This window comes from Oncorhynchus mykiss, chromosome 25 (genome assembly GCF_013265735.2).
Source record: "Oncorhynchus mykiss isolate Arlee chromosome 25, USDA_OmykA_1.1, whole genome shotgun sequence".
Classification (NCBI taxonomy): Eukaryota; Metazoa; Chordata; class Actinopteri; order Salmoniformes; family Salmonidae; genus Oncorhynchus; species Oncorhynchus mykiss.
Genome location: NC_048589.1, coordinates 25,904,246 through 25,917,930, shown reverse-complemented (window position 1 = coordinate 25,917,930; position 13,685 = coordinate 25,904,246). Strand labels below are relative to the sequence as shown.

The 13,685-nt window shown below is 43.5% G+C and overlaps 1 long non-coding RNA gene across 1 annotated transcript; it reads left to right on the top strand.

Annotated features, from left to right (window-relative positions):
- Positions 1 to 424: 424 nt before the first annotated feature.
- Positions 425 to 12,881, top strand: LOC118944327. The gene is made up of 3 exons (XR_005039568.1): positions 425 to 710; positions 12,273 to 12,482; positions 12,678 to 12,881. It is a non-coding gene; the product is annotated as an uncharacterized LOC118944327 (long non-coding RNA).
- The last annotated feature ends 804 nt before the right edge of the window (positions 12,882 to 13,685 follow it).

The window sequence follows — 13,685 nt, the reverse complement described above, 5'->3', positions numbered from 1 at the left end:
CCACCCACATGGTAACGAACATTAAAAGGAAACCTGACCCTGGAATCAGTATGGTGTATTTTTTGTCCTTAATTTTTTCTTACAAAGGGGGAGAGTGGGGGGTGGGGATAAACACGGGGGGGGGGGGGGGGGGGGGGTCAGGGAAAGGTGAGCAGAAAACAGCAGCGGCAGCCGCCCTGGCTGAAACACACTCAGGAATCCCATGCAGATAAAAAAAAACTCCAGAAGTTGGAGTCGGAGATAATCACAGGATCTGGAATTCACAATAACAAACTGGCCATATATCTAGCTGTCTCCGGCCTTCCTCCCAGGGAGGGCCAGGGGGTCAAACAAATGGCTACATTCCATCAACAACTCCTTTTTCCCTCAGCAGGGCTCCCAATGAGGTGTCTGGAAGGTTTAAACATGGCCCTTCTAAAGCAAACCTGCAGCCAGCGTATTTTCCCTCCTTTTCAAACCTGCCGCTTCTGTGAAGGTCATTTTAGAGACGAAAGGAGTGTGTTTATCTTTTGCTTTCACATGGCGACAGTGGAGGTTCCAATTTTCACTGTCGCCCCTCTCTGCTTCATTTCCTGACTGGGGCTGAGGACTGGGAATGCATGGGGCTGAGGGCCTGCTGGGTTGAATTAAGAACTGAGGAGCAGGGGAGCAGGGCAAGGGAGCTGTGTTCTTGACGGGATCTGGTGTGGCGGGGTGGTTGATGCAGGCAGGTAAGATTTACATACTGTAGTTCTGAGTGAGGTTGAGATAGGCTGAGGATTTCACTGTGCTCAGACTCCTCTCCGGGGAGCCATGTTGGAGGAGGCGCAGAATTGTGAAACTGGCTCTGATTTATGTGTTACTGCCCCATTCTCCTCTCCCCATCCACAGCCTCACTGACAACTTCACTCTTTATTTCTGTTTGTTGTGATTATTTGCTTTAGTGCAGGTAGGTACGCTAGACTTTGTGTAAACCTTGGTTGCTGCCAGAGACTTACCTGTAACTGCTTGTTACTAATCTGACACTTGCTCTGTGGAGGGTAGGGTAGGGAACTCTTTATTGACCTTACTTGTCTTTGCCTCAGAGAATAATTTGTCCATTTGCTTCAAATGTTAGTAACTAGATTCTCAGCATGGAAAATAGCCTTACAAAGGGGGCAGGCAGGGGTTCCATTTGGAAGTAAGTTTTATTGTCAGTCATAAGTGTTGCGAATAGCCTGAGGTTAGAGAGGAATTATGATATTCAAGGCTGTCCAGAGGACGCTCATGTTGAAGACACAAGAAGCAACTGCATAAAGAACCATAATAAACACTTAGATTGGATGTATTTCATCACATAAGTTGACTAGGAACAGATAATGGACAATAACAGAAAGTACTATATGTTTATCTCATATTGCTGCCTTTCAAAGTAAAGTGTTTCAGTCATAGTATATCCCCCTCTCTCTTCCAGAGTACACTATAGTGTTTAGAACTGTTGAACTGTATGGCATATCTCTATTTCTTTATTGATTAACCCCTGCAGCAAAAAGAGAGAGAATGTAAAGACATCAGCGTGTGAAGTTACACTGCCGACTCTCTAATTTCCCCCTCACGACCGCATTCAAATGATTTGCTTTCCCAGACGAAAATCGATGGGCTGTAAAAAATTGACTTCCTGTAGCGGTGAGGGAAATACATTTCATACATATTGACAGCAGCCAAACAGAAAAGCTATCGGGTAGCATTGAATTATTGAAGACATTGATCGACAAAGTGATTTATTCACAGCCGCTTCGCTTAGGGGCCTAATTGAGTCACACTATGGTACAGTTAAGGCCTCTTATTGGTCAGGTTGGTCTGAGTCAAGTTACATTAAGATTATATTCACCAGTATATTCACCAAACTGGACACAGCCAGTTATGACACTGACAGATGTGAACCTGTCCATTGTTTGACCATATGATAAATGTTGTATTACGTCATACAGTACAGTAAGTCACAGGAGTTCATCAATAGACTTTTATTCATTTTTAATTCACCTTTATTTTCGCAGGGAGTCCCATTGAGACCAAGGTCTATTTTACTTGTGAGTCCTGCAAATATACAGTACACCTTACATATACCACATAATAAAAATAAGAAACAAGAAATAGAAATAAGAAATAAGAAAAAAAACACACTCAAGAGCAACAATCACATTCCTCAGCAAAGTGGTTCCCAAACAACAATTTGAATTGCCTGAGAAGCACTAGTACATCTAGTTGCAGGGAACTCTGTAGGTTGTTCCATACATGGGGTGCAAAAAAACTAAAAGCGGATTTACCGAACTCTGTGGAGACTGAAGGGATCTTCAGAGTTAGCCATCCCTGAGACCAGATATGGTAACTCGTACGTCTAAAGGTTACTAATGATGTTAGGTACGGCGGAATTTTTGTAAGATATCTTTTTAAAGGAAAGCAATGAATTGAACTACAGTGCGTTCAGAAAGTTTCCGTACCCCTTGACTTATTTCAAATTTTGTTGTGTTACAGCCTGTGGTTAAGATATCATTTAGTACCTTGAGCGTGGCTGAGGTGCACCCGTGACCGGCTCGGAAACCAGATTGCACAGCGGAGAATGTACGGTGGGATTTGAAATGGTCAGTGATATGTTTATTAACTTGGCTTTCGAAGACTTTAGAAAGGCAGGGCAGGATGGATATAGGTCTGTAACAGTTTGGATCTAGGGTGTCACCCCTTTGAAGAGGGGGATGACTGCGGCAGCTTTCCAATCTTTAGGGATCTCGGACAATACGAAAGAGAGGTTGAACAGGCTAGTAATAGGGGTTGCAACAATGGCGGCGGATAGCTTTAGAAAGAGAGGGTCCAGATTGTCTAGCCCAGCTGATTTGTACGCGCCCAGGTTTTGCAGCTCTTTTAGAAGGGGGGGGGGGGGTCTGTTGGCCGGGGTTGGAGTAGCCAGGAGGAAGGCATGGCAAAGCCGTTGACAAATGCTTATTGAAATTTTCGATTATCATGGATTTATCGGTGGTGACCGTGTTACCTAGCCTCAGTGCAGTGGGCAGCTGGGAGGAAGTGCTCTTGTTCTCCATGGACAGTTGGAGTTAGATCTACAGGATGCAAATTTCTGCTTGAAAAAGCTAGCCTTTGCTTTCCTGACTGACTGCGTATATTGTTTCCTGACTTCCTTGAACAGTTGCATATCGCGGGGACTATTCGATGCTATTGCAGTCCACCACAGGATGTTTTTGTGCTGGTCAAGGGCAGGTCTGGAGTGAACCAAGGGCTATATCTGTTCTTAGTTCTGCATTTTTTGAACTGGGCATGCTTATCTAAGATGGTGAGGAAATAATTTTTAAAGAATGACCAGCCATCCTTGACTGACGGGATGAGGTCAATATCCTTCCAGGATACCCGGGCCAGGTCGATTAGAAAGGCCTGCTAGCAGAAGTGTTTTAGGGAGTGTTTGACAGTGATGAGGGGTGGTCGTTTGACCGCGGTCCCATAGTGGATACAGGCAATGAGGCAGTGATCGCTGAAATCCTGATTGAAAACAGCAGAGGTGTATTTGGAGGGCAAGTTGGTCAGGATAATGTATATGAGGGTGCCCATGTTTACGGATTTAGGATTGTACCTGGTGGGTTCCTTGATAATTTGTGTGAGATTGAGGGCACCTAGTTTAGATTGGAGGACTGCCGGGGTGTTAAGCATATCCCAGTTTAGGTCACCTAACAGAATGAACTCTGAAGCTAGATGGGGGAGGGGTGATCAATTCACAAATGGTTTCTAGGGCACAGCTGGAAGCGGAGGGGGGTCGATAGCAGGCAACAGTGAGAGACTTATTTTGAGAGATGAATTTTGAAAATTAGACGTTCGAACTGTTTGGGTATAGACCTGGAAAGTTTGACTGAACTTTGCAGGCGATCTCTGCAGTAGATTGCAACTCCTCCCCCTTTGGTAGTTCTATCTTGACGGAAAATGTTGTAGTTGGGTATGGACATTTTTGGTGGCCTTCCTAAGCCAGGATTCAGACACGGCAAGGACATCAGGGTTGGCGGAGTGTGCTAAAGCAGTGAATAAAACAAACTTAGGGATGAGGCTTCTGATATTAACATGCATGAAACCAAGGCTTTTTCGATCACAGAAGTCAACAAATGAGGGTAGCTGGGAACACGCAGGGCCTGGGTTTACCTCCACATCACCCGAGGAACAGGGGAGGAGTAGAATGAGGGTACGGCTAAAGGCTATCAAAACTGGTGGCCTAGAGCGTTGAAGACAAAGAATAAAAGGAGCAGATTTCTGGGCGTGGTAGAATATATTCAGGGCATAATGTGCAGACACGGGTATGGTGGGGTGCGGGTACAGCGGAGGCAAGCCCAGGCACTGAGTGATGATAAGAGAGGTTGTATCTCTGGACATGCTGGTTATAATGGGTGAGGTCACCGCATGTGTGGGAGGTGGGACAAAAGAGCTCTCTGAGGCATGTTGAGAGGGACTAGGGGCTCTGCAGTAAAATAAAACAATGATAACTACCCTAAACAACAGTATACAAGGCATATTGACATTAGAGATACATAAAGAGAGGCATAAAGCAATCTCAGGTGTTGATTGGGAGAGCTAGGCTAGGACAACAACAGGTAAGACAACAACAGCTAATCAGCTAAAACAACAACAACAGGTAAAATGGTGATGAATGGGCAGAGAGGGTATGTTAACTACACACAGGGTCTGAGTTGGAGGCTGGGTCCGACAGATAAACAAAAAATAAACAGAATGTATTACCGTGATTTAATGGACAGTCCAGCAGGCATCAGCAATGTAGCCAAGTGATCATAGGGTCAAGGGGGCAGCAATAGATGGAACAGGGAAGCCACGGAGTAGTCGCTTCTACGCTAGCACGCGGCATTTAAAGTTAGTAGCCCTAGTAGAAGCGTCTGCTCCGACGTCCGATGGAGGCCGGTTGAAGGCACAGCGAATGGACTATTCATCGCAGACCAGTCGTGGTGGTGCGGCGGGGTGCAGTGTCGACAAAGGATCCAAGCCAGATGGCGAAAGAGGTATTGTAGTTGTTGTAATTTAGTAGGAGATGCTCCTGGCTCACGGCCAACTGGTGCTAGCTTCGGGGCAAGGGAATTAGCCACTATAGCCACTCGGTAGCAGTGGTGATCCGGTGCCAAGGTCCAGAGCTTACGGCAAGGATCCGGTGTAGTAGGGTTATAGCCATTTTTGGGTGGAGTCCGGGTGAACAACTGAGTAGGCTGGGAGGTGGGCCTCAGGGATAGCTTCGGTACTGAGTAACTCGGTGGGTGCTAGCTAGCTGTGGAGATCAGGAGTAATGGTCCAGGGATTACAGCAGGAATCCAGCGTTGTAGTGGAGAGACAGTCCGATACTGGTAGGCTGGCGAGTATTATCCAGGCAAAAAAAAGGCTTGTATCTGTGCAGAAGGTAACAATGACTAAATAGCTTGTAGCTAATTAGCTGGTTAGCTTCTAATGGCTAGGTGTTTCTTGCTATAAGGTCTAAAAATGTAAAATAATTGCGGTTCCGTATCACATTGGGTGAGGCAGGTTACCTGATGGTATAATTGAATTAAAATGGTAAAATGTAAATATATACATAAAAAGACGAAAAATACAAAAGTACACGAGAGGACGAACAAAACACGTCTGCACTGCTACGCCATCTTACCGACGGACTCTCAAAACATGTTCCAATCAGTGCTAGAAAAGCAGTCCTGTAGCATAACCTCTGATTCTGGTGACCATTTCTCAAAGGAGTGAATCATGGGTACTTCCTGTTTCAGCTTCTGCTTGTAAACAGGAAGCAAGAATACGGAGTCATGATCTGATTTGCCAAATGACGGAAGAGGGAGGGCCTTGTATGCTTGCTTGTGGGTAGAATAGTAGCGGTCTTGGACTTTATTGCCCCTAGTGGTGTTGGAAACGTGTTGATGGAATTTGGGCATCACGTGACTTAGTGACGCCGAAATTAAATTATAGCTGCTGAGTGTAGGTTTTCCTGCTTTTTTAAAGCCTTGTACAGTTTGTTAAGTGCTAGCTTGTTATTTCTATTGTCCTGAGATGGAATGTATACAGCAGTCACGATAACAGCTTGGGTTGGCATTTGACCATTAGGTATTCCAAGACGGTTGAACAGTGGGTCGGCACTTCTACCGCGCTAGAATTCCCCCCTCGATTTCATCAACTTCTCTGTCCTGTCCGTGCTTTGGATAGCCATGGGGGGAATCAAGTTCGGTCAGAGCTTGCAAAATGGCAGCCATCCAGTACGACACCACCTTAATGTGTGGGGTACAGAGATGAGGTACAGTAGTCATTAAAAATTCATGTTACACTATTATTGCACACAAAGTGAGTCCATGCAACTTGTATGCGACTTGTTAAGCACATTTGTAAGCACATTTTTACTCCTGAACTTATTTAGGCTTACATAAAAAAGGAGTTGAATGCTTATTGACTTAAAACTTCTTATGGCTGCAGGGGCAGTATTGAGTAGCTTGGATGAAAGGTGCCCAGAGGTGCCCAGAGTAAACGGCCTGCTCCTCAGTCCCAGTTTCTAATATATGCATATTATTATTCAGTATTGGATAGAAAACATTGGATAGAAAACAGTTTCTAAAACGGTTTGAATGATGTCTGTGAGTATAACAGAACTCATATGGCAGGCAAAAACCTGAGTAGAAATCCAGACAGGAAGTGGGAAATCTGAGGTTGTTCGATTTTCAACCCAGCCCCTATTGAAGATACAGTGGGATATTGGTTATGTTGCACTTCATAAGGCTTCCACTAGATGTCAACCGTCTTTAGAAACTTGAATGAGGCTTCTACTGTAATGTGGGGCCGGATGGGAGCTGTTTGAGTCATTGGTCTGGCAGAGAGCCAGGTCCTGGTCATGCGCAATTCACATGATAGCGACGTGCGTTCGATGGCTTTTCTACAGACAATGGAATTCTCGGTTGAAACGTTATTGAAGATTAATAATAAAAACATCCTAAAGATTGATTCTATACTTAGTTTGAAATGTTTCTACGACCTGTAATATAACTTTTTAAAGTTTTCGTCCGACGTTCGGCTGGACCTGCAAGAGCGTTTGGATTTGTGTACTAAACGCCCTAACAAAAGTAGCTACTTGGACATAAATAATGGACATTATCGAACAAATCAAGCATTTATTGTGGAACTGCGATTCCTGGGAGTGCACTCTGATGAAGATCATCAAAGGTAAGGGAATATTTATAATGTTATTTCTGATTTCTGTTGACTCCAACATGGCGGATAAAAAAACAAAATTCTGAGCGCCGTTTTCAGATTATTATTTTCGGTAAAGTTTTTTGAAATCTGACACAGCGGTTGCATTAAGGAGAGGTATATCTATATTTCATGTCTAACAATTGTATTTTCATCGACATTTATAATGAATATTTCTGTAAAATGGTCTCTGCAAAATCGCCGGATGTTTTTGGAACTAGTGAACGTAACGCGTCAAGGTATACTGAGATTTTTTTTATATAAATATGAACTTTATCAAACAAAACATACATGTATTGTGTAACATGAAGTCCTATGAGTGTCATCTGATGAAGATCAAAGGTTAGTGATTCATTTATCTCTATTTGTGCTTTTTGTGACTCCTCTCTTTGGCTGGAAAAATGGCTGTGTTTTTCTGTGAGTTGGTGGTGACCTATCATAATCGTTTGTGTTGCTTTTGCTGTAAAGCCTATTTGAAATCGGACACTGTGGTGGGATTAACAACAAGATTACCTTTAAAAAGGTATAAAATACATGTATGTTTGAGGAATTTTAATTGTGAGATTTCTGTTGTTTTGGATTTGGCGCCCTGCACTTTCACTGGCTGTTGTCATATCGATCCCGTTAACGGGATTGCAGCTCTAAGAAGTTTATAAAGATATTTCAGAATTTCCATTTTTAATTCATTTGTAAACATTTCTAAAAACGTAGCTCCACTTTGACATCATGGGGTATTATGTGTTGGCCAGTGATACAACATCTCAATTTTATCCATTTTAAATTAAGGCTGTAACACAACAAGGTTTGGAAAAAATCAAGGGGTTGAATACTTTCTGAACGCACTGTACATCACTTCGAAGAGTGCCAGTATACTTTCTCATAAAGAATGCAGGGATGTGTACTGATCCTGTCACCTGTAATAAATATACCATGTCTCAATTGTTCGGATGTGAAGCCTCCATTTAGCAATTACACAACCGTGTTTACCGTATCTCAGTGTGTGTTGGTTTACCAACGTCAAGCACATTGAACTGAATTGATAGGATGGATTTATAACAATCACCTTGGGTGTATAGAGCTCCTCAGCATCAGATTGCCCATCAGTTGCGTGACTGCAGGTTGTCAGGGTAGGCAGGGCAGGTACTTGTGATAATCTAAAAAATATATATATATATATACTTTATACAGTGCCTTCAGAAAGTATTCAGACCCATTGACTTTTTCCAGATCTTGCTACGTTACAGACTTATTCCAAAATGGATGAAATAAATATATATCCTCACTATACTACACACAATACCCCGTAATGACAAACCAAAAACAGGTTTTTAGATTTTCAGCAAATTTATTACAAATAAAGACCAGAAATACCTTATAAGTATTCAAACCCTTTGCTATGAGACTCGAAATTGAGCTCAGGTGCATCCTGCTTCCATTGATCATCCTTGAGATGTTTCTACAACTTGATTGGACTACACCTGTGGTAAATTCAATTGATTGGACATGATTTGGAAAGGCACACACCTGTCTATATAATGTGTCACAGATGACAGTGCATGTCAGAGCAAAAACCAAGCAATGAGGTCGAAGGAATTGTCCTTAGAGCTCCGAGAAAGGATTGCGTCGATGCACAGATCTGGGGAAGGGTACATAAATATGTCTGCAGCATTGAAGGTCGCCAGGAATACAATGACCTCAATTATTCTTAAATGGAAGAAGTTTGGAACCACCAAGACTCTTCCTAGAGCTGGCTGTCCGGCCGAACTGAGCAATCGGGGAAGAAGGAACAGGGAGGTGACCAAGAACCCAATGGTCACTCTGATAGAGCTCTAGAGTTCCTCTGTGGAGATGGGAGAAGCTTCCAGAAGCACAACACTCCACCAATCAGGCCTTTATGGTAGAGTGGCCAGACGGTAGCAACTCCTCAGTAAAAGGCAGATGACAGCACTCTTGGAGTTTGTCAAAAGGCATCTAAAGACTCTCAGACCATGAGAAACAAGATTCTCTGGTCTGATGAAACCAAAATTGAACTCGGAGACTAGGAGACTAGTCAGGATCAAGGCAAAGATGAATGGAGCAATGTACAGAGAGATCCTTGATGAAAACCTGATACAGGGGGCTCAGGACCTCAGGCTGGGGTGAAGGTTCACCCTCCAACAGGACAATGACCGTAAGCACACAGCCAATACAATGCAGGAGTGACTTTGTGACAAGTCTCTGAATGTCCTTGAGTGGCCCAGCCATAGCCTGGACCTGATCAAACATCTCTGGAGAGACCTGAAAATAGCTGTGCAGTTACGCTCCCCATCCAACCTGACATAGCTTGAGAGGATCTGCAGAGAAGAATGGGAGAAACTCCCCAAATACATGTGTGCCAAACTCAAGAAGACTTGAGGCTGTAATCGCTACCAAAGGTACTGAGTAGAAGGTCTAAATACTTAATTAAATGTGATTGTTGCTTTCTAATTATGGGGTATTGTGTGAGCTAAAAATAGCTATTTAATACACTTTAGAATACGGCTGTAATGTAACACAATTTGGAAAAAATTAAGGGGTCTAAATACTTTTCAAATGCATTGTATATAACTATCAATAGATGTCTTAGCCTACCTCTTTCAGGTAATAAATTCAATGCAGTATTGTTGCGTATACACCGAGAGTCAGAAAGCAGGTGCAGAAGGTGAGTTTAATGCGGAACAGATACAATATAACACACATTGGAAGCGTACTGAACGTGAGAGATAATCAATAACACCTATGGACTGATGAATAGAGGGCTAAATAAAGGGGAGGTAATCAGGGAAGTGATGAAGTCCTGGTGTGCATAAAGATGAGGCACAGGTGTGCGTGATGAAGCTTGCCAGGTGTGTGTAATGATGCGTTGCCGGGACCAGAGGTTAGTAAACCAGCGACTTTGAGCGCCGGAGTGGTGGAGCGGGAGTAGACGTGACAAGTATTAGCCTGATATTTAGCTAATTAGTGATGGGTTATGCATAATGCATTTCTAATGTATAGCTTCTTTCTCTTGCTCAATACGATACCAATACCTGTGCTCCACTGGCCTCTATCCGTAAAAAATGCTCCTTAGCTCTTGGAGTCCCATGCTGGAAAAGCTAGACTAGAATAGCATTTCTATTAATACAGCAGTCAGTAGAACTCAGGGGTAGTTTGAAAGAAGAGCAAATGCACGATGGCAATAGACTATAGCAGACCCATAACCATTTAATCTTCGTGAAGAGAAGTGAAAGCCTTCTGCATCTAATTATAGTCCTATATTATTCAAGGATGTCATTAGAATGATAGCTTGTTTCATTTAACTGCTAAAAGCGAGGAAGGAATGAAGCAACAATAGAGAGAGAAAGAGGAGGTAGGCTAATAACATTAAGGGAAATATTATGAAAGGTACATTGTATACAGTACACGCCAGCCTATCAAATACGCTAGCCTATACATCTAACTTTGTAAGCCATTCTGTCATTCACCAGAATCGCGTGTTCTCTCCCTGCTTTATCATGCTTTGAACGATGTGCGTAAGTAATTCCAGTACATATAATACAGTATATTACAATACAGTACAGTAATTGAATTTACACTCATAAGGATGAGCCTACTTGAGCTAGTTTCATTTATTTATCCAAGAGAGCATATAGCTAGATACATCTATGGGCTTTTCATTTTTATGTTGTGTGTATCGTGTAGTAGGCTATATCACATACAGTATGTATGGCACAATCATTTGGGAATTTTTGGGCTTGGGCTCATTAAAGGTCTTTATTGTATAGCTCATCAGGCTCAGGTAGCATCAGGCTTGGATTTTCGATCAAAGCTTTAATCAAATCCAGACATAGGCCTATTTATATTCGTTATAACAGGGTTACCCGGGATAAATGTTTTATTTTATTTTAGAATGGAACATTTGTAAAATACCAGGAAAATATTGAACCCTACTTGACGCCATGGGTGTTCCTTACTCCAGTCACTGTGTACGGACCGGGAAGGCCTCGCTGCCTATACCTGCTTCATTCATTGCATTGAGCACATTTAATATTTTGCGCATGGGCATTTCCTTTAAGACTTAAACATGTTGTGTGGGAAAAGCTTGCTTATTTGGCTTGTCTACATGATTTGGTGCGCATCCCTTGAACTGAGTAAGGAAGCTTGCTAGCGAGCAAAAACAACCTGACAAAAGGGACATGATACCGCAACTCAAACCATTTTTGAAGTTGGATTTCAATGGAATATTTATGTAAGCTATTTCAGAAAGGGAGACCAACACCTGAGCTTCCTGAACATCCTCAGAGGAAGGGACAAAAAATAATCTGATTGTTTAAATGGGAGTGGTATGAACAAAAAGACTGGGTGGATGTCTGCTCACTGTTAGTAGGCCTAACTGTGGATGTCTACATTGGTCTATAGCCATAAAGCTGAGTTCCGCAGTGTATTTTGTTGCATGATATAAAAAATGCGGCCATAAAATTGTATTGTTCAGATACACATGGTTAGCAGATGTTATTGCGAGTTTAGCGAAATGCTTGTGCTTCTAGTTCCGACAGTGCAGCAATATCTAACAACTAATCTAACAATTCCACAATGACTACCTAATACACACAAATCTAAGTAAAGGGATGGAATGAGAATATGTACATACAAATATATGGATGAGCAATGACCAAGTGGCATAGGCAAGATGCAATATATGGTATAAAATGCAATATTTACAAATGGGAAGGAGAGGAAGAGGTCAGCATACCCTCTGCCCAGATGTTTGTTCGTCGCTGTCAGCGTACCTGGAAGAGAGCCCGGACCCCTCTTAAGACCACCTCCAGGTATTGCCACCGGACCCCGGCTCCCCGCTATCGTCTCGGGCAGAGGGTATGGCTGTCCACTCGGGATCTGCCCCTCAGGGTAGAATCCCGTAAACTTTCCTTGCGCTTTATCGGCCCCTTTCCCATCTCTAAAATCAGTCCAACTGCTGTTCGTCTTCTGTTGCCCCGCACCCTCCGTATACATCTCATTTTTCAAAGCTCCTTGTCTCCTGTTTCCAGCTCCAACCCCCTCCCCATCTCTTCTCATTGACGGCCATCTGGCATACACAGTGAGACGCATCCTGAGTGTTTGACCTTTGGGCAGGGGTATCCACTACCTGGTTGACTAGGAGGGTTATGGCCCGGAGGAGAGGTTCTGGGTCCTCACTAAGGACATCCTGGACCCGGCCCTCATCCCTGACTTTCACCACCGGCAACCTGGTACACCAGGTATGTGCCCGGGTAGGATGCTGGGGGGGTACTGTCACACCCTGTTTCACCTGTCTTGTGCTTGTCTCCACCAGGTGTCTCCCATTTGTCCCCATTATCCCCTGTGTATTTATACCGTTTTCTGTTAGTCTGTTGCCAGTTTGTCTTGTCTCATCAAGCCTACCAGCGTGTTTTTCCATACTCTTGTTTTTCTAGTCCCTGTGTTCTAGTCCTACCGGTTCTGACCTTTGCTGCCTGCCCTGACCCTGAGTCCACCTGCCGTACCATTCTGCCTGCCCTGACCTCGAGCCTGCCTGCTGTCCTGTACCTATCTAACTCTGACCCGGTTTATGACCATCTGCCTGTCCTCGACCTGCCTCTTGCCTGCCCCTTGTCTATTAATAAATATCAGAGACTCAAATCATCCTCCTGTGTCAGTATCTGGGTCTCATCCTGTGTTGTTATAGACCTAGCATTCACATGTGCTACATTATGCCCTCTCTCTCCCTGTGTGAATCCAAGTCATTTGGCTGACAGCGGCTCCCATGTCTGGCCCATAGAGTATACCCCTTCCATTCTTTCTCTCCCTGTTCTCTGTAGTCCCTACTCCTCAGCCTATTTGAATTGAAGACTCAGACGATTAGGAAACTGTAATATTGTTTTTGACTCTGACACTAGCAGCCCACTCACAGTAAGCTGATCTGGGGCCTACACTGCTTTTTTTCTTACTGTTGATGCAATTCCCCAAGCAGAAGACTTGAGCTTTGCTTCGGGGAGGGATTCAGACTAAACATTATGTTCACTGTAGTTGTGATGTGCCAAATACTGCAACTAATATCCCCAGTGAGAGTTTGTACTACGAACACAACTCAGACATACAATATTTCTGTCCAAGATTCTCGGGGAGAGACACTTTGTTTTAGAACATATTGCTGTCCAGTTGCTATCAAGTTGCTTCATGATGCAATGAAGCTGATAGCAGTGCCAAAAACGTAATGTTAGCGAAAACGCAACCAAATGTAGTTATTTCAGTTTTCCAACAGTCTTTACCCCACCTTCCACAAAATTATGGAAAAAAAGTTACTTTTGGCAAAGCCACCTTCCCTCCTCCACCTTCCCTTCCATTCATCTCCTCAAACCCCTCTAGCATTCATACAGAGGGAGGTGGAAGATGGAGAGAGGAGGGAAAAGATGGATGGTAGATGGGGATGAGGAGGTGGAAAG